The following is a 21,084-nucleotide window of genomic DNA, read 5'->3' as shown; positions in this document are numbered from 1 at the left end:
AAATACTGTAAAGGACATCTATTCTAAATGTTATTTCTGATGAGAAAACTGAAAAGTGGAGTGTTTTGAGGAATTCCATAGTAGTAACAGAACTCTGATTTGTACCTGTCAACAGGGCCAGAACCAGCTTCTAACCTGTGAGTGACCAAAGATGCACAAAGCAGGTTGGAGACAGGAGAATCAGGCCATAATAGTTGAATTAACTTTAGAGTGAGGAAAATGACCCCTGCAGGCAGAAGATCCTCTTTCCCAAGAAGGAGGATTTAACAAATGTCATGCTGCACAAGAAAAATCAGATCAAAAAGGAAAAAAAAAATGAGAAAGAAAACAAAATGCAAATAACAAAAAGAGTGAGAATGTTATGTTGTGATCCACACTCAGTTCCCATAGTTCTTTCTCTGGGTGCAGATGGTCTCTTCATCATAAGATCATTGGAACTTTACTGAATCATCTCAAAATGAGATAATATTTGTAAAGTACTTTGCAAACACAGAGCTCTTCATAAATGCTATCTATTAGCTGTTAGTAAGTGCCTGAATAGTTAAATGCTCTTTTATGCAGCACTAGCTGTTGTACTATTGTTGTGGCCATTATCCCACTTGTCTTGCCAGTGAAATGAGGGCATTAATGATCTTGAAGGTATCTTTCAGCTCTAAATCCTATAAAAGTGCTAGAGAAATACACCATGAACTTTTCAAACTTAGATTCTATTCCATTACAATGTCTGAATATAGACTTAATCTGGCCCACTTAGTATTTCTCAAACAAATGGTTTTCCATTATAAGACTACTCTTTAGCTCTGAATAACTATGCCTGTTCTTCCAGGTCCGTCTCAAATGACACTTTCTAAGATATCATTAGCTGCAAGTATTATCACTCATCTGAACTAACAAACATAATCTATTGTACTTTCACATTCTGCCAGGCAGAATAATCAATTATTATACTTGTCACCTGCTGACTATCCTGAAGCCACCTGTATGGAAGGCATTCTTTCCTATTCAAGGTTATCAATGATGATCTCTAAATTGCTACACCCGATGCCTTTTCTCCAACCTCATTCTTTTTTTAACCTCTCTGTAGTTTTTTTTTTTCTTTCCTTTTCTTCTAATTACTTTCTTCTCCCTCAGCTTCTGTAGACAAGATTGTCTCTTGATCAGCACTTTGACTGAAAGTTTGCTTCGACTTTGATGGATCTTGGACTTCTGTTCAAACTGATATCTTTTCTTCAATAATCTTAATTACTTCCCTAGGTTCATTATCATCTATATGAAGATGAATTATCAAATATGTGTTTATGTGTATGTGTATATGAACACATATATTTAACTCTAATTTCTCTGCTGAGTTTCACTCTTACATTGCCAATTGTTGGGGGTCATCTGCAAATGGGTGTCTCATTAGCATCTTAAATGCAACATTTATAAAATGAAATTCATTCTTTCTCTCTCTCTCCTTTCAGACTTCATTATTCCTGTTGAGGACCATAAACCTTTTTCAGGTAGCCAGTTAGAAACCTTGAAATCATCTTTCCATTTTCTCTAATCCATCTCTTTGTCCTCATCTTAATTCAAACCCTCATTGCTTTGCATTTGGATTATTACACAGTAATTTCCTATGCTTTTTTTTTTTTTTTTTGTGGGGGTAGACAATTCTGGTTAAGTGACTTCCCTGAGGTCACATAGCTAATAAGTGTCTGAAACCAATTTGGACTACAGGACTGTTGTTCTATCCACTGCACCACTTAGCTGTCTCAATTTCCCATACTTTTAGCTTGTAAGTCTTTTTCCTTTTCCAATCTATAGCTGATAAAATTATATATTTTTTCCTCCTTATTGGTTTGGGGGGAGAGATTATAAACTTCTGAACTTGATGTTGAAAATAATTGCAAACTTGACTCTAGAATACCACCTCAGATATATTTCATCTTATTCTCCTGTATATACTCTCTTCTAAACTGGTGAGCCTAACTCTTTGAGTTCAAAAATCAGTCTCTCATCAATGCTTTTACAAATATTTCCCTTGGAACGCATCTTTTCTCACTTCTGCCTCTTGAAATAGTTAATTCCCTTTAAGTTCAAGTAAAATTTCCTACAGAAAAATTTCCATGAAAACCTTAAGTTGTCAACACTCCCTCCCTTCTCACATTATTTTGTGCTTATTCATCTTTTTAGATAATATATTCTACCACCTTCCAGTGGAATATACACTCTTTAAGGACAGATATTGGTTTTAATTTTGGTCTCTCTATCCTCCAGCAAGGCAGTATATGGGCAGCCTTTGAATGTGTGAATCACAGCAAAATTCATTATGTCCTCAAAGAGATAGGAATATCAGATCATCTTACTTGTCTTTCAAATGAGCCAGTATGCAGGCAAAGAAGCAATAGTTAGAATTGAACATCGAACAACTAACTGGTTTAAGATTGGAAAAGGAGTACAAAGGAGGCTGTATATTGTAATTTCAATTTACATGCAGAGTATATCATTCGAATCAACAATCTCAGATATGCAGATAACATCACCTTGATAAAAAAAAGTAAAGAATGAAGAAGGTTCTTGATGAGAGTGAAAGAGGATTCTGTAAAAGCTGTCTTGAAGCTTAACAATAACAACAACAACAAAAAAAGAAAACAAAAACCCAAAAAACTAAGATCTTGGCAGTTGGTTCCATCACTTCCTGGCAAACAGAGGGAGAAGAAATGGAAGCAGTGTCAGATTGTATATTTCTGGGCTCAAAGATCACTGCAGATGGCAACTGTAGCCATGAAATTAAAACTCTTGCTCTTTGGAAGGAAAGCTATTATAAATCTAGTCAGCATACTAAAAAAACAGAAATGTCACCTTGCCAACAAAAGTCTGTATAGTCTATATATGGCTGGGCAACTTGGAGTATAAGAAAAGCTGAGTACTACAGAATCAATGCTTTTAAAATGTGGTGAAGCAAAGAGATCAAATCAGTCAATACTTAAATTAATTCAGGCTATTCACTAGAAGGTCAAATATTGAAGCTGAAATACTTTGACTACATAATGAAAAGACAGGACTCATTGAAAAAAAAAACCCTAGTGATGGGAAAATTGAAGGCAAAAGAGGAAAAGGACTAACAGGATGAAATGGATAAATAATGTCATGGAAACGATGAGTAGAACTTGGACAGACTTTGGGAGACAGTAGAGAATAAAAGGATCTGGTGTAATATTCTCCATGTGGTCACAAAGTATGGGACATGACTGAATGATTGAACAACAAACACCCTCCAGTACCCAATACCCAGAAGCCCCCAAATAAATGCTGTTGCATTGAACTGAAATATTCAGAATTGTAAAAGCAAGAACAACACAAGGTATCTATAAACACTGAATTACAAGATCAGTTATGTTGGATTTGGGAAAGTCACTCTGGGACTCAGTTTCCCGATGTGTAAAATTATTACACTAAAAGATTTCTATAATTCCTTCTGGTCTAAATTTTATTATAAGTTTCTAATATTTCTACCATCTACCTCAAGGAGTATTGCAAGTGTACTATGAAAACTTGAAAAAGATAAGGAAATAGATGTTATAATTATTTGTAGTAGCCTAGCACAAAGCACTGCATGTAATAGACATTTAACACAAACATTGGAATTGATCTTCATCATATTAATTGTCTCAAAATGCATAAGAGGAAAATAGGGAGGGAAATACTAGACTGGTTTAGGCAAACTCCTTTTCCTCTATGGAATTCAGTTTCCTCATCAGTAAAAAGAACTAGATGACATGATTTCCAAGACCTACTTTGGTTCTAACTGTTCTTAGGTCCTTTACAATTCTAATGTTCTAAGGTCTCTTTTTACTGACATTCTATGGTTTAAGGTTCCTTCAAGCTTCTGCATTCTATATTCTTTGATCCCCTATGACTGATTCCAGCTTTGACATCTAATGATTTTGTGAAATCAAGAAGGAGAAAGAACTTTGCAGGCTTTCATTACCTCATGTGAACTCCCAGTATACTGTAAACGTAATGTACTATTTTCTACAGATTTCCCTCCTGGTAAAAAATGTTCCCACATGCCCAATCTGCACCTGCGAATAATCTGGAGCATGGCAAAACTGTCATGGAAATGGAGCTCAATCCTAAACATAAATAGCACCATAATTAATTTTATTTCTCAAGTGACCCATTGAGAAAAGAAGTGCTTGAGATGTGGTGGCAAGTGCACCAGATTTATCCCAGAATCCTTGAGACTAAAAGTCCAACTGTGACTAGCCTCTGACTTCAGACAAATCCAACAAATGTCTCCAAAGCAGAATGAACTATCTAAGGATATGCTGTTTCTGCTAGTTAGAGATCTTTAAACAGAAGTAGAATAAGCCAGTTTATGGAAGATCGCCTAAATCAGGTATGGGTTACACTAGATGTTTTTTTTGTGACAGAGATTATGCCCTTACTTTATTAGAAATATGAACATGTTTAGAAAGTAGTCTAGCAACTAAATCTGGGTAGAGCTGAAGTTATTTCCCAAATGTTACTCATCCCCCTAATCCCTAGCATCTCTAAAACTGGAATCAAATTGAGACAGTTACTATGTAATGGAAGGTGTGTCATATTTGGAGTTAATCAACCTGGGTTCAAATCTCTGCTCTGTCATTTTCAGTGCACTGGATAAAGCATTGGATCTAGGAGTCAGGGGAACCTGAGTTGCCATTCTTTCTCAAGACATTTACCAGCTGTATAATCACTTTTTTTTTTTTTTCTTTAGGTCCCCGGTTTCCTTAACTTTAAAACTAGGATGCTATGAAGCAGACTTCTAAAATTCCTTCTAGCTGTAAAGCTGGGGATCGAATCCTAGATCTTCCATTAACTTGCTAGATGATCTTAATTAAGTCATTTTACTACCTTTCTAAACCCATAGTTTTTCTATCTGTGAAAGAGTTGGACTAAGATGAGCTCTAAAAATTTCCACGATTCTGAGAAACATGACGCTACCCAGCAGCGGGCAAAGCCGCTTTCCGTTCATTCCCGGAGGTTAACTCCAGCCAGAGCCATCACCATGAACTCCCTCTTCCTCCGAGGGCTCGGGTACTGACTTCTGCCCCTGGGGCACAGCTGAAGAGCTAAGAGTCAGAACCTTGGCTGGAAGCTTTTCCTGGGGATCTGTGGGCTGGGCGGCCGAACAGTTGGCTGGCTGCCCCCTGGAAGTTGAGGTAGCGTGCATGTGTGGGTGTGTTGGGAGATAAGGAGGAGAGTTAACCTGTCCATCCCGGGACAGTCCTCCTTTGTTCCACCTTGGCCCCTCCCCAACTTCTCCTAAGTAGTGCCCACCGTCGAGGGTCCCATTGGTCCTCTGGGCTGTCCTTATTCGACCGGACCCGCAGCGCCGCAAACGATCCATTAGGGGGCCGGAGCTGGGGGGCCCCCGCAAGAGAAAGCTGCGGATAGAACGCGCCTGCGCAGATTTCCTTTTCCTCTCCTTTCCCTCCCTCTTCCCCCTTTCCTTTTTCTCCTCCTCTTTTTTCTCTTCCGCCCCCTTCCTCCTTCCCCTCCTCCTTCTCCTTTTCTCTCTCCCATCCTTCCCTTCTTCACTTTCCCCCTCCCCCACCCTTTCCTTTCCTCTCTTTCTCGCCCCCACCTCCTTTCCTTTGCTCTCCATCTCCCACCTCCCCCTCCTCCTGCTTTCTGCCCTGCCTTCCCACTCCTATCCCTCTCTCAAACATCCCCCCATCCCACCCCTCCCGCCCCGGCAGCCGCCAGCTCCTCCTTCTCCTTTCTCTCTCCTCCTCCTCTGAGGCCTGGCCAGCCCAGAGGCTCCCGGCACTCCCGCCCCCTCCCCTCCCCTTCCCTCCTCCCCATTGTTGCGGCGGCTGGGTCCTAGGAAATCGGAATCGCTGAGGCTCCGCTCGCTACCTGCGGAAAGGGCGCGGGGCTGCTGAGGTAAGCGCTCTGTGCTCCCTCTCCTGCCCAGTACAGCCTGCCTCCCAGTCGGGCGGGTTCACTCCACCGGGTTCGCCTCTGGTCCCTATCCTGACGGCTCCCGCTGGGAAACACCCCGCTCCTCGGACTCGAACTGCCTTAACCGGGACAGGGTGTGTGGATGTGGATGGATGTGGGTGCGTGTGCATATGCGTTGTACGGTGTGCGCGCGCGCTCCGGGGCGCGATCTGGGGAGCTGGCTCCAGAGAGACCCGGGGTTACCTTTTTTTTTTTAATAGCAAAAAAAAAAAAAAGAAGGAAAAAAGGAACTTGCTCCTGAGAGCCGGGTTTGCCTTAGGGCCTCCAGCAAAGTGTCATTAACTGGAAGTTCCCGGTAAACCGGACAACCGGAAAACAAAGGAGGAAGAAGGGCGTTTAAAAAGGTCTTTCTTTCTCTCTCCACTGACGCCCCCTCCCCGGGCATCTTCCAGCCCTCTCCAGTGTCCCGAAGCTGCACATGGAAAAATCTGGGAAGATGACATGACTATCCGTCAAGCAACGGATGGGCAGTTTCTGCCCTCATGGTGGAGTGCATGCGTGTGCGTCTATGTCAACGTGTGTATGTGTGTGTGTGTGCGCGCGCGCGCGTGTGTGTTGGGGGCGGGGAAGGTGGACTTCGCCGACCCGCTGGCCCTAGGAGGGGGTTGGACCTCCCTCAGTAAAGGCCGCTTGTCTTCTGCCCATAGGTGCTCTGCCTGTGGTCCCTACCACGGAGAGCGAGCGCCGGCCGGGGAAGCTGGAGATGAGGGCTCCAGTGAGTCTGTACCATTCATAGTTCTCGATCTTGGGCAAGTTCTTCCCCCTCCCCTCACTAGGAACCTCAGTTTATTCCTCTGCTGCGCTAGGGGGATTGAACTCAAAAGGTTTGCTTGTTCCTTTCCTGGGGTCTGAACTGAGAGCCGGCTGGCAGGGCGAAAGCAGCGAGCGGACCTGCACCGTTCCTCTCCGCTCTGTTCCCGAAGACAGCCCCCCTGGCTTAGTACATTTCCTGTTTAATGCCGAGCTTGGGACTGGAGAGCCGAGCGCTATTGGTAGGGCTAGAGCCCCTTGGCTTCGACGTATTTTGATTTCTTCCGTTAGATTTAAAGGGGGTGGGGAAGATAACCCGCCCCAACCCGTATCCACTTTTAATTTTGAAAGGCCATTTCCCTCCTCCCCGACCCTAGTGGAAACTGAAACTTTCTAACCAGTCGGGCTTTTGGAAACTATATATTGTATTTGTTTGAGCCTCAAGCCTAAGGCAGCCGGAGCGATGCAAGCTGAATTTACTGAACTCGGAGGGGTTGGCAGGAGAACCCAACGGCACCTGATAGGCGGTCCCGTTTTGTACACTTTTGAGATCTTTGAGGAATTGACAGTTCATCAGGAGTCATTCATTCAATCAGCTTTTTTAAACAAATGAAATATGCTAAAGCCACTGTTAAACACTGTGGGAGGTAGCGTTTGGAGCTGGAAGTGGGACAGGGGATGGAAAGATGAGTCAGAAAGCTTGGGTTTGAATTTTAGCTCCACTACTTAATACTTTATCACTGGATGAGCTATTTCCTTTCGGACCCAGCTTCTTCGAGTTTAACATGGCTTTTGTGTTGAATGATCTCCAGGCTTCCTTCTTCTATAACTGACCGGGTTTGTGCTCTCCGGGTGTTTATAGTCTAATAAGGAAAACTAGTCTGGGAATCATTGGATTATAAACCAGATTAGGACGGCCGGGAGCACTGAGAGATTCCGAAGAGAGCACTTGTAATAGCTGGGGGGCGACTATTTTGGAAAGCTTCTGGGAAAGGTGGTTGTTTTGGAGGGTGGGCCTTGAAAGAAAGGCTGAGATTTCATTGGACAAAGATTGGGGATGAGGGCTGGGTGGAAGGAAGATTGGCATATATTAAGAATTTAAAGTGCCTAACCTAGTTTTCCAGATGCTGCGGGAGCTATAAAGATAAAGCTCAGTTCCTGCCTTGCGCAAGCTTACAATCGCCCTAAAGGGGGAGGGGAGGGGAAGAGAGAGAGGGAGAAAAGATAAGACCTACTGTCTGTGTAGAATGTTCATAGATAAGAAGAGACACACTTTTCCTTTCCTAAGGAGGTTGAAAATCTGGTTTTGTTGAGATGGGCTTGGTGATCTCCTTTACATTAGGTGGAGACTGAGGATGTGGGAGGAGAAGATTCTATTTACTTTTGAACAGCTTCTTAAATTTTTTCTACTCTTGACCCCTTTTTGCCTGAGAAGTTTTTACACGATCTGGGACTTATAGGTATATAAATAAAATAGATGTATAAATCAAGCATTTAGTGATATTAAATCATAGTTTCTCGACCTCTCCCCCAGATTCCTTAGGGGTCTCCAGCGATAATTTAAGAAGCTGGACTGTAGACAATGAGAGCAAGTTTAGCGGGGTGGCAAGGTGACTACCGGATTTTGGGGGGTAAAGTAGGCCAGTTTGGTTGGAGCATAGTTAGTTGGAGCAAATGATGCGAGTTTATTTTTGCAGACCTGGGTGTAGAGAATCTCTTGTTAAGGAATGCAGATGCAGTTTGGAGTCTTAGAGCGTTGCCAAAGGGAACTGAGAGGTTGAGTAATGTGCAGGGGTCACACAGCTACATGTTAGAGACTGGAGTTAAACACCAAGTCTCTATTATTACACATTAGTCCTTCGATCTGATTTTGAATAGTGAAAAAGTATACTGGAAAGGTAGATTGAAGGCAGATTGTACTACATAAATGTGAATATCAGGCTAAGGAATTTGGACTTTAATTTGGTGGGCTGTGGCAAGCCTGTGAATGTTTGATCAGTGAAGTCATGTCAGATCTGTACTTTAGAGACACTGATCTGACTGTGTAGTAGGTGGGATTGGATTGGAGAAGAGAGTAGAGGCAGCATATCACTTGGACTTTTCCACCCAATAATTAGTGAGGTTTTGGACTGGCAGGGTGGTTCAAGGAGATGGATAGTAATACAGATGTAAGATGTTTTCTGAGTGGAGTTTGTAGGATTTGGTGACAGTGTGGGGAGGCAGACAAGGAAGACCGAAAAGAAAGATTCAGGTTTCAAAGTCTAGGTGACTGGGGGAATAGAGGTTCCAGTAACAGAAATGAGGGAAGCCAGTTTAGAGTGCAAGAATGAGTTCTGATTTTTGGACATGGTGAGTTTAAGGTTCTGGTAAGAAGGCCAGTTGCAGATAACCAATAGGCAATTAGAAATAGGAAAATTTCAGCTAGAGGTTCAAGTTAGAAATAGATAATTGAGAATAATTTTAATACTGACTTAACTGGAGAAACAGTTATTGGGTGTTAACTGTGTGTACAGCTCAAGACTAGGTGCTGGGAGATTGGAAGGAGGGAGAGGTGAGAGGAGGGAGAACAAAGGAAGTAGAAAACAGGGTCCTTACATGAAAGGAATGCTAATGGGGGGAGGAGGAGAAACAATGGATGGATTTCTCTAGTTGAATCAGTTGTACAAACCATATGAAGAAATTCAAGACTATTTAACATGTAAATATAAGCTGTGGGCCAGGACTAAGAATAAAGGAATATTTGGATAGGCTAATCACAGAAAGTATAGTTTATATACTTGTCAAAATCTAGGGCTGTATCTATAGCCTTGGAGACCACCTAGACAGCCTGGTCATAACACAGGACCTAATTTCTAATCTGACATTTGTCGCTCATTGTACTATTTATGTGCCTTTAGGAAAGTTAATTCCCTTTCTTGATCCTTCGTTTTTTCTTCTTTAAAATATAGTCATTTTCCTGTAATATTTTTCATTGATCAACCAATCCTTTTGTAAATATAACCTCAATATTTTTCAAAGGAGGAAACTGAATCCCTGAGATATTTGCTTTTCTTGGTTCTCCATTTTCTCCACTGTAAATTTGGTCAGTTTTATGTGATAATTTTCATGGATCAATCCCTTTATAAATATAAGCTTCACATTTTTTTTAAAGGAGAAAACTGAATCCCTGAGAAGGTGATTGATTTGGCCAATGTCACACAGGTTGTAGAGATAGATTTAAACTTTAAACTCAGAACTGGGCTTCTTTCTGCTTAAATTCCCTACCCTTTACGAAGATAAATATCTAACTGTTTCTAAAAGGAATGTCTTCATCTCAAAACTCCAGAGGCAACTACTTTAATCTTGAGAAGGGATTTCCCTTACAAATTCTGACCAGAGGGCTAGCTAGATGGCACAGTAGATAGAGTATCTGCAACATGTGCATTTTATGCATAATATATAAATATAAGACTATTGAAGGAGAAGAATCAGGAAAAAACTTCATGTAAAATGTGATACAATTCTAGGCTGTTGCCCATTTTATGTCAAGGACATGGATAAAAGTTTGGACTTAAGCTTTTCAATTTAACTTTGTTAAATATTAAGTTCAAATCGGCCTCAGACACTTAACAGTTACTAGTTTATATGATCATAGGGCAGTCATTTAACCCCAATTGCCTAACCAAAAAATAAAAATAAATGATCTGAACATCCAGTCTTTTTTTTTTTTTTCTTTTTTTTGGAAAACTTCCATTGAGGGGGAACCAGTTATCAACTGAGGCTATCTATTATCCTATGGGATAGTTCCAAGTTAATACATGTTTTATCTTTACATCAAGCTTAAAAAATTTTTTTTTGGTAATTTTCTGTAACTTGAGATTCTTTGAGACCAGCTGTAAGAAGCTGAATCCTTGTTGTTTATGACAATCCTTTATGTGAAAACAACTCTCATGTCTCTTCAGTTTTTTTTCTCACTGGAATAAACAGCCCAAGTTCAGTATTATGGTTGCCTTTCTTTAGACTTTCTCCAGATTATCAATGTTCTTCCTAAAATGAGGCACTTAGAATTTAACACAATACTGTAATCATGATGTTTTCAGGGGTAGTGTTATAAAGGGGCTGTCTGTTACTTCTTTAAAACTAGAATCTATTCCTATGTTACTATACAGCCTTTGAATTTGTTTATTTGGCTGCTGTAGAATATTTTGGATTTGTATTGAGGTTTCAGGTTTCTAGAAGCCCTAGTCATTTTTCAGAAAGATTAATTTGTAAAAAAAATCTAAGTGCAAGACTTTATATCTTGGTACCTCTAAAATTTTATCTTATTGGCTTCTTAAAGTCAGTGTTCTGACTTGGCAAGAATTTTTTGGATCCTGATTCTGTCCGCCAGTGATCATTGTCCATCTACCTCTAAGTTAAATGCAAATTTGAAAAGCAGATAGTCCAAATTCTTATCCATGGGCTTGACATAAAATGGGCAACAGCCCAGAATTGTGTCACATTTTACATGAAGTATTTCCTGATTCTTCTCCCTCTATACACTTATTTATTTTGCATTTATATATAATATGTACATGTTGCTTCCTTTGAGACAATAGAAACTCTTTGAGGGAAGAAATTATTTTTTTTTCTTTTCATAGAATGTGTAGCATAGTTCCTAGTATATAGTAGGTGCTTAATAAATTCTTGTTGATTGAGTTAAGCATACATCCCTGGCACACTTCTCTAAGATAGCATTTTTTAGTCTTAGTGGCAGCTGCTGGCCCAGTGGATAGAGTACTGGATCTAGAATCAGCAAACCTGAAATCCAGCCTCAGAATCTTACTAGCTGTGTGACCCTGGACAAGTCATTTAAATACTGCCTTAATCCACTGGAGAAGGAAATGACACATCCTTACAGTATCCTTGCCAAGAAAACCTCATGGACAGTAATGACATTCTATGGTCCGTGGGGGTCATGACTGAAGAACAACATTTAATCTTAAATCATTAGAAAAACGGGAGTGCAAAATAGGGGCCAGGGGAAATTCATACTCAGCATTAGGAAATTTGAAATTTAAAGATGGGAAAGTATTAAAAAAAAATCACAATTATTAGTAGAGTAAGGACTAGAACTTAAATTTCTAAAATCAATTTCGAAAGATTAGCCTAGGTTGATGTAGAAGTCTCTTTTATGATTTAAATTAGCTGATTATAAATTAGATCTTGGCACTAACTTTAGATTTATCACTTAGATTTAGGCACTCAGTTAACATTTCTCCAACTTCTTATTTCTAAGGAGTAGGTTAATTTTAAACATGGGTGACTACTTGGATCTGTATCCTAGGGCAGGTAGGGGATCATAGGAGGTCCTGTTTTTTGCCCAGCATGAACTTCACCAAGCAAGGCTGTATTTTATCAAATGAGGCAGCTTTTTCTCCAAATAGGATTTTGGCCCAGATCTTTTAGTCAAAGGTGTTCCATGGGTCTCCCTAGGGTCACTTGAGTGCTGCCAGTGATGAGCCTGATCTTGTCCCAGGCTCTAAAATACACTACTTTGAGAATTTTGCAAGCTAATGGAATTTTGGGAAGTGCTTTTGGAGGTACCCTGTTTATAGAGGGTTTGTTTCTGATTGGATGTAAATGAAATGTAATGTAAATGAAAACCAGATAATTTGTAATGAATATTCATTTATACTAGAAGTATACCTTTCCTCTCTTTGGTTTTTCTAATCTATACTTTAATATATATCTGTCTATCAAAGAAGTATAACCCTTTTATTTTTAGACGCATAGAAGCATATCAGTTTGGGAAAAAGTTGTTACTTGGTACTGTTAGCTTCATAAGAATAAAATAAAATTTGTGCACTTAAAGTAAGAAGATAGGCTCATAGTCTGAGTAAAGGCACCCATTTCCAGGGTACTTAATTCCCTTGAAACCCAAAAGCTAGTTCAGACCAGCCATCAGATTTTCCCTCCCAGGCAATGTGGTAAGTAATATTATACAATAGGCTTTGTGTGATTGAGTCGAAATGTATAAATGATATTATTGTGAAATATCTCTTTTTTGGGGGGAGGGCTATTAATCGCATGATATGAATTTTCTTAAAACCAACCATACTATGTATAAGAAAGAGTGTTTCTTTTTTTCCTGTTATTGTTAACTATTTTAGTGGCAATAAGGATTAAAAATTCATGAGTGAAAAGCCCCTAATTCAGGTACATAATAGTGAATAATGCTTCTGAATTTTGATTCTGAGTTAAATCTCTGCAGGTTGGATTACAGATAATGAGTGTTGGAGCTGGAAAGATACACACAAGATCATTTAAAGTCTAATCCCTTTATTTTAACGGTCCTGTCAGTCAACAAGCATGCATTGTTATTTTTATGTGCCAAGCACTGTGTTAAGCATTAGAGATAAAAAAAAAAAAAGAGGCAAAAATGGGAAAGTAATGCAGATAATAAGCAGAATTAGGATTTGAACTAGGTCTTCTGTCTTTAAATCTAGAGTTCTTTCTAATATACTGCTCAGTTTTTTGAGTGGAAGCCAGGTGCTTTTTTCTACCATACCACTGTAACCATGTTCCATAAATCTTAGTGAGAGAGCTTTGCCAATAGCTGTCTGTGCATTTCTGAGATTCTCACAGGGGTGGACTGTGTTGTATAGGGAGCTGTATTACATGTTGGAAATCCAGTTGGATATGTAAAGGTACCATTATGGTTTTATAAAATTGTCCCTTGAAATGGCTCTGGGAGAGAATCCTTTACTGTTGGGGAGATAGAGTTCCTTTGATTTTTCAGCTGTACCACATTTGAAAAGGAAGTGTGGAGGTGGGGCCCCATGGAAGGGGGATTTTGGTGGGAGGAGGTGCTTTGTAGATCTCCCACTTTGTCTATAAGATATCTCCTTCACATTACAGGAAAGGATGCTTTATAATTGTCCAGATTGTGTCTAGGGCAGAAAATTTAGAATAAAATTTATCCATTCTGGTACTTCATTATTTCCTGATTTAATGTTAGGTCATACTATTTAAAGGTGATTAAAAATCATAGGGTCACAGGTCTAGATTCAAAGGAATCTCAAAGTTATATAGACCAGCCCTCTCATTTTGCAGAGAAGGAAACAGGCTTAAGGGGGTTGGGGGTGGAAAAGGGATCTTCCCAAGGCTATATAAGAGGCAGAGCCATTATTTAAATCTAGGTTCCCCCCCCCCCCCAAAAAAAAAGTTAGAATTTATTTTTTTAATTGAAGTAGCCCTTTTAAATAATTGTAGTCATTTCAGTCACTTCCTCATGTCCACCAAACCCTTCTTTGCAACTAAAAAGATGTACATTTAAGGAAAGCAAAACCCATTTGGCATGTATTCCTCATTCTGCCTCATGAACTCCTTACCCACTTTGCACTTTTAATGCTCTCCTTTCCCTTTCCCACTTCTCTGATGAAAAATGATCTGTCTCCTTTTCCATCTGATCTTGGAATTGGTAGCTGCGTTGATCAGATTTCCCACTATTTTTCAATGTTATTTATATTATCCTAGCCATTGTATAAATTATTCTCCTGGTTTTGCTTGATCTATATCAGTTTTTATGTCTTCTCAAATTAAAAAAAAAGAAAAGAAACACTTCATATTAATTCTTTCTTCTCTATTGCATTCTTGTCCCACAATTTGCCCAGTAGGTGATAAGCATCCTCTTTACTTAAACCTTTTCTTAGCACAAAAAGTACCTTTATATGTATATTCATATATAAGGGGCCCTTCCCTTGTTTCTGACCTCACTGAGGGTGCGCACCCAGAACTCTTTCTTTCATCAGTTTCCTCTTTGGGGACCTGGTCCAGAGGTCCAGATACTGTGGCCAGCATTCTGATGTCTTGCTTTGACTTGAAGGAATGCTTTTTGCTTTAACAGTGGGTACTACTAGAACAGAAATAAGAACAGAGGTGAATGTTATAGGGTAGCAAATTTTACTTTGTTGCAAGGAAAAATCTCCCCGTAGAGATGATTCTTTCTTGCTCAGCTGTTAGTTGAGCTAGATGACTTCTGAGAGGCTCTGAATATGCTGTGAAAATTGTTCAGACAATTAGCAATCACCAGAAATAGGATAGGCTGTCTCTGGAGAGAGTGGCTATCCCTTAAGGGCTTTCAAGCAGATTGAAAGATCTCTGGTTAGATTCCTATCGAAGATATTCCTCTTCATGTAATGGTGAAGCAAGTAATCTCTACTTAGGAGGCATGCAATAGATAAATAGATAAGATAGACTGATGGATTTATCTGGTGCTAGCCAATTTGCTTAGTACTGGTGATTCGAATACAAGATTTTTCCAATCCTTAGGTAGTTTACATTCCAGTGAGGGCAGACATCACATAAAAAGGAACTGGAAGTGGGGAAAGGAAGGATAAGGGAAATTGGTAAGTGAGGAAGATTCTGGAGGGAATATGTAGGCGTGGATGAGTTGAAGCATGAATGGGGGGGGGGGGTGTCTTATTCTGCAGGAGGGAGTCACATATTAAGAAAAGAGAATTTAGAGTTTTCTCCAGTGTCAAGGCATCCTGGGAGAAGGGAAAAATCTGGAGAGAGAGAAAGAGAGAGTCTAAGTATGAGATTCTGCCTACTCAGATTTAGTGATTTTAAAAGTAGGTGGAATGGAAAATGTCCATCACATCCAGAAAGAGAATTATGGACACTGAATGAGGATCAAAGCCTATTATTTTCATCTTTTTGTTTGTTTGTTTCCTTTCTCTTGTTTTTGTTTTCCATTTTGGTCTTATTTTTCTTGCACAATGTGACAAATATGGAAATATATTTAAAAGGATGGCATTTTAACCTATTTAACCTATTTTTAACCCATTTCAGATTTTTTAATCTATATCAGCTTGCTTGCTGTTTTGGAGAGGGGGTAAGGGAAGGAAGGAGAAAAATTCAAAACACAAAGTTTCACAAAAATTAATGTTAAAAACTATCTTTACATGTATTTGGGAAAATACAATATTATTGAAAAAAACAAAAGTAGGATTGTAGAATCTCAGATTTGCAAAGGGCCCCAGAGATTATTTAATTAACCCTACCTGAATTACAATCCCATCTGTGATCAGCCTGTCAGGTTATTTGTTGTTGTTGTTTGTTTGTTTTTTTGGTACCTCCAATAAGCCACCTATCCTTTATCTAGTAACTCTATTTAGGGTTGTATGGCCCTTAATATAATAGATGAGTGACATTTTAGCCATTTGGGGGGAGAATAAAAACCCAACCCACTGTTCTTATTGATGGCCTTTTCAAAATAAACTATATCTGGCATTATTAAGTTTAGTTTTTAACAACCTCTTCAAATATTTATTGACTTGAGGAGAATCTTTATGCTAAAAATACTTTTTGATATTTCTATTTTTAACTGTCAAGTCTGATGTCAGTAGGATTGGGAGATGGAATTAGATCAGAAGGAATCTTAGAAATCAAACCTGAAGCCCCCCCAGTAAGGCAAATGGCATGGCCAAAGTTATCCAGACCTAGAATGTAGAAGAACTCTAACTTGTATCAGAAGTTAAGTTCAGTTTGACAAATGTGCATTAAATAACCATCATTCCCCTCAGGAAACTTATACTCTAGTAAAGGGATAGCAGTGAAGCAACATTATATGTAGTAAAAAGGACACTGTATGTGGTGTTAAAATTTTTAGTTGAAAATCATGGCACTCTCATTTATTAGGAGCCCGTGGGCAATTCATTTTCCAACTCCTCTTTCCTGATCCATAAAATGAAGAGCTAGACTAGATCATCTAGCTCTAAAGTTTATTCTAATTCTAACATTCTTAATTAAAAATTTTCCCAATTAACAAGCATTTATTTTCTCTTCCCATCCCAGAAAGACAAAAGAAAAGATCATTGTAATACAATCATGAAAAATCAAAAATTAAAATAAAAAACAGATAATCTAGTCTTTAGGAGGATGCCAGAAAATGTTGGAGCTGGAAGCATTATCTAGCTTGAGCCACTCATTCTTTTTTTTTTTTTTTTTTTAGTTTCTTAGGTATCTTTTAGTTATTTTTCCTGTTTGGGAATTAATTCTAGTCTACTACGGGGTCAGAAATAAAACTTGGTCTCCTGACTTCATTTCAGTTCTCTTTATGCTGATTGTAAAATATAAGGTATAACTAAGTTTTTATTTTTAAAGGAAGGACATTGGGGATTTTAAAGTTGATATTTGTGGCTGGTTGTGATTACTTAGCTGAATAGAAAGTTACCAAATGCTCCTATATTAGGACAGCTTCAATGACTTTGAAGCCATTCTTTGAGAAATAGGTTGTCCTGCTAACTTTTTGAGATGATAGATTGTGTCAAGGATCAATCATTTGAATGGAAAACTGCCATCTTGGTTTATAAAATACTTAATGGAGGAGGGTTCCCTTTTTAGACTTTTGCCAACAAAAGCATTAATTTTATTACCTCTCTGAGAAATATATTCATAGCCAACTAGGTGGCCCAGTGGATAGAGTACCAGCCCTGAACTCAGGAGGACCTGAGTGCAAATTTGACCTCAGACACTTAACACTTCCTAGTTGTGTGATCCTGGGGAAGTCACTTTACCCGAATTGCCTCAGAGGAAAAAATGTATTCATGGAATTCATTTCAGCTTGACAAATATTTATTTAACTTCAGTGATATTCAAAGTACTTCAGGAGAGGTACAATGGATAGAGATGGGACTTGGGAGTTAGTAAGGCTTGGGATTCAAGTCCAAGGCTTGTGTGATCCTGGGGAAGCTGTTGGACCTCTCAGTGGCTCTAACAACTCTTCTAAAAGCAAGAACTTGTAGAATGGTTCCTTATATACATTGATAGAAAATAATTTCCTCCTTAGAGGTACCACCACATCAGTAAAAGCAGAGAGCTGGACAAAAAACCAAAACCAAACAAAAAACAGTTTCAGGACTCATGTGCAATGAGTACTAGTGACAGATTGTCATATATTTTGCCAATTTACAGTCTAACGGGGAAGAATGTGCCCAGATCTAAGTATATAATGCAAGATAAAAAATGTGGGCACAACAGATCTAACCAAACTTGAAAAGAGAGACTTTGCTTTATGAGATGGAGGAATCAAGGAAGCACAGTGAAGAAGTGACATCTGAACTGGGTTTAACAAGAAAACTAGGATCAGGTGGAAATGGTGTATGGGAGGCACCAAGGATGATTCTCACAAATACATGGAGGCAACAAAAATGGGAATGATGTGGAAAGGCCGGAAAGGGAGGGTAGGTTAAAATTTGTTCAGGGCTTTAAAGGACAGACTGAGAACTGTTAGCATTCCCTAACCATTGATCAGAGAATTCTTCACTTTATGTGTATAGACCAGTTTACTTTTGGAAAAGGATACAGCTGAGAAAGCTCTTGCTCAAACCTTTTCTAGAGTGTTAAGTCATTTAAAGCCTGAAGCCACATCTTCTCAATGGACCTATTATTTTAAGCTAAATTGCCAGTGTAAGAAATGAATGCATCTTTTGCTTGAGAAAACAACTAGTCAGCAGCTCTTTTAATGGTTGCACATGCTTTCTATTAACTTTATTTGATACTGTTACTTAAAAGTTAATTGCTTTTCCCTTTCTAAAAGCAGATAGCATGAGATTGAAATGATGTTCTGCTTAGAATTTTAAAGAATTAAAACTTCCTCTTCTTAAAACAGAGATTGCCAATAATCAGGAGGAGGGAAATCCAAATTTTTGTTTGATGTTACTCTGATCAAATAACACTTCTGTGTTTAATATATATATATTTTTTTAATTCCTAGAATTTTTTTCCTCCCTTAATTAAGCAAATTGAAAGGGGCCTTTGTTATAGTTAGGATGGAGCTGGCCTGTTGAACTCCATCTTTGAAAATCTGTCAGCTTCATTCTTTTCCAAATTCTTACTGCCATTTTTTTCACCTGCTAAGCAAATTTCCTGTGGTGTGATTCTTTTTACCTATATGGTGGGCATTCTTCTACTTTTTTAAAATCCAGAATTTTTATTTCATTGAATTTCCATGTAGTCACTCTTCTTTGAACAGTAACTTTTGAACAAACTACAGAATTGACTGGGGGAATTGACAGAAAATGAGCTTCTCTGATTTATCAAGTCAAGTCAGTCTGTAGTTGAACCAAGTCTTCCTGATTCCAAAGATAGTTGAAATCTTCCTAATTGAACTATAACATTGATGCCCCTTATAAAAATTGAATTGATCAGTTTTATGTGAAAGGCTACACCCAGGATTCCATTTTGGGGGCAGTATATTGAGTTAGCAGAGAAAGACATGGACATCCATAGAATGCATTTTAAATCCAGTAGGTCACCTTAAATTTAGAATTCCAGATTTGGAACATTAGATTGGAAGGGACTTTGGGTAAATCTGGGATTTAGTTTTCTCATCCATCAAAATGTTTCAACTGATAACCTCATCCCATCAAAATGTTTCAACTGATAACCCAACCTATGATTCTGTAACCCTTTAATTCCATTTGAACTGTACAATAACCAGTATGAGATAAGCACTATTATTTTCCTCATTTTACAGGTGATGCAGGGAGAAGTTAAGTGACTTACTCTCAAGGTCACACAACTAGAAAGTATGTGAAGCAAGATCCAGGTCTTCTCCCTCTCCAATATATTTATAGACACTTGTCTTTTTATTTATGTCTACTTTATTTATATTCTCTCTTTAAGATCACTAATCCATTGGTGTTTTGGTATATATATAATGTGTTTTTGTTTTAGAAGCATCTTACAATTCCATTGGCTTTCTAAGTGCCTACCTAGTTCAGTGTTATAAACACAGTGGCTGCTTGATAAACTATTCTGACAAACATTCATCTTCAAAGCCACTTAAAATACCTATTGGAAGTTTAAAAAAAAAAAAAATTCCCTCCTATATTGTGGTTAAGGCTGGGCTGTTATCTGAAAATCTTCAGCTGCCACAGAAACTGCTGTAACATGCATGGGATTTCAGCTCTATCCAAAGGCATGTATGGTGGTTTTGAGACGAGACTAGCCCCTACTGTACCTTATGATACTATAGGGGTAACTCATTGTTTCTCTACCCTGGGGGGGAATGATAGCAGCTCTGAATTATTACTGGAATTTCAAGAAAGTCATGCAGATCCTGAACACAATCTCTTTCCTTACTCTGTTAACCTCCTTCCTTTGCTATTCTTCCTGTTAGCTTTCTCTTTCTTGTTGCCACTGTATTTCCTTATCTCATTTTATCCCTTGAGGGCTCTTTATTTATATACCCTTCTTCTTCTTCTTATCTTATCTTATTATTCCCTTGTCCTCATACACACATATTCACACTTGATATATATATATATATATATATATATATATATATATATATAGACAGATACACACATATATATTTCACAAATAGCATTCATAGCAAGGAACATCCATGCTATATCAATCAATTATTCTTTGCTCTGGATATTTGAGAAAAAGAGGAAGATTCCTACAATGTTGGGTAAATTCCTCAGTTTATAATAGGACAGAGATTGCCTAGGATGGGCAAACATTAATATATTTAAATTTATAGCCTAAAAGGAATACCCACACTGAGTAGGTCTTAGATCCTTTGATGTTTTAGTTTATATACTGTATTCCATTTAAGAAACATTTTACAATTTAAGCACTATCCTAAGCAAATTTGCATCCCATTGCAAAAATGAGACCCTGCCTCTTTCCATTCATGTCTGATACAAGTTGGATTGGATTTAAATCATCATCTTCACAAGGTGAAGGTATGATTCTCCTATTTTAACAGCTCAGTGAATTCATGGAGGAAGGTCAGATCCATGATTCATTACATAGAAATATGAAAAAAAAAAAAAGAATGATGTTATTACAAACTTTGAGGATTAGTGAAAAGGTTCACCAGTAGAATAAAACCTCTATTTTTCTTTCCTTCTCATTAAAATTAAGTTTCCCTACTGAATTGGTTTGGTATGTCTTTCAGGAAAGCTGAAAGGGTTCTTTTAGGTTCTCAAATATGCAGTTTTTCAGCTAATTGTGTTATCAGAAACAGCTTAAATGTGCCATAATGGCTTTTTCATGGATTCATCTGGACTAGAAAATTAACCACTAATTCTCAAGAAAGGTGAGGAAGCCACAGACACAACCCAACTGTTTTCTTGGTTCTTTTCTAACTGGTCATTATAGGAGGAGAAATAAAGAAATGCCTTGTGTTCTAAAGAGCCCACATAATGCTGCCATGCTCTTGCTGTACCCTGGAGGCTTAAATGAGACCAATGAATTGAATTGACTAAAGGGCAACTCACTTAACTTTTTCCCAGGTTAAAAAAAAAAATCTGTTTGACCACATCTCCACCCTTTGGATACAATGGTATTGTACATTTTCAC

The 21,084-nt window shown here is 38.5% G+C and overlaps 1 protein-coding gene across 4 annotated transcripts in view; it reads left to right on the top strand.

Moving 5' to 3' along the window:
* The first annotated feature begins 5,723 nt into the window (after nt 1–5,723).
* The window catches only part of AFAP1 (actin filament associated protein 1), a 222,814-nt gene continuing 207,453 nt past the window's right edge, over nt 5,724–21,084 (top strand). For 3 of the 4 annotated variants that reach the window (XM_003773408.3, XM_031941769.1, XM_031941768.1), the window contains exon 1: nt 5,724–5,916. The gene's annotated coding sequence lies outside the window, so the exon portion shown is untranslated. The remainder of the gene's footprint in view (nt 5,917–21,084) is intronic. The other variant, XM_003773407.3, reaches the window with a different exon arrangement.

Source organism: Sarcophilus harrisii, chromosome 6, assembly GCF_902635505.1.
Source record: "Sarcophilus harrisii chromosome 6, mSarHar1.11, whole genome shotgun sequence".
NCBI classification, from domain to species: Eukaryota; Metazoa; Chordata; class Mammalia; order Dasyuromorphia; family Dasyuridae; genus Sarcophilus; species Sarcophilus harrisii.
This window is presented reverse-complemented; position numbering and strand designations above follow the sequence as displayed.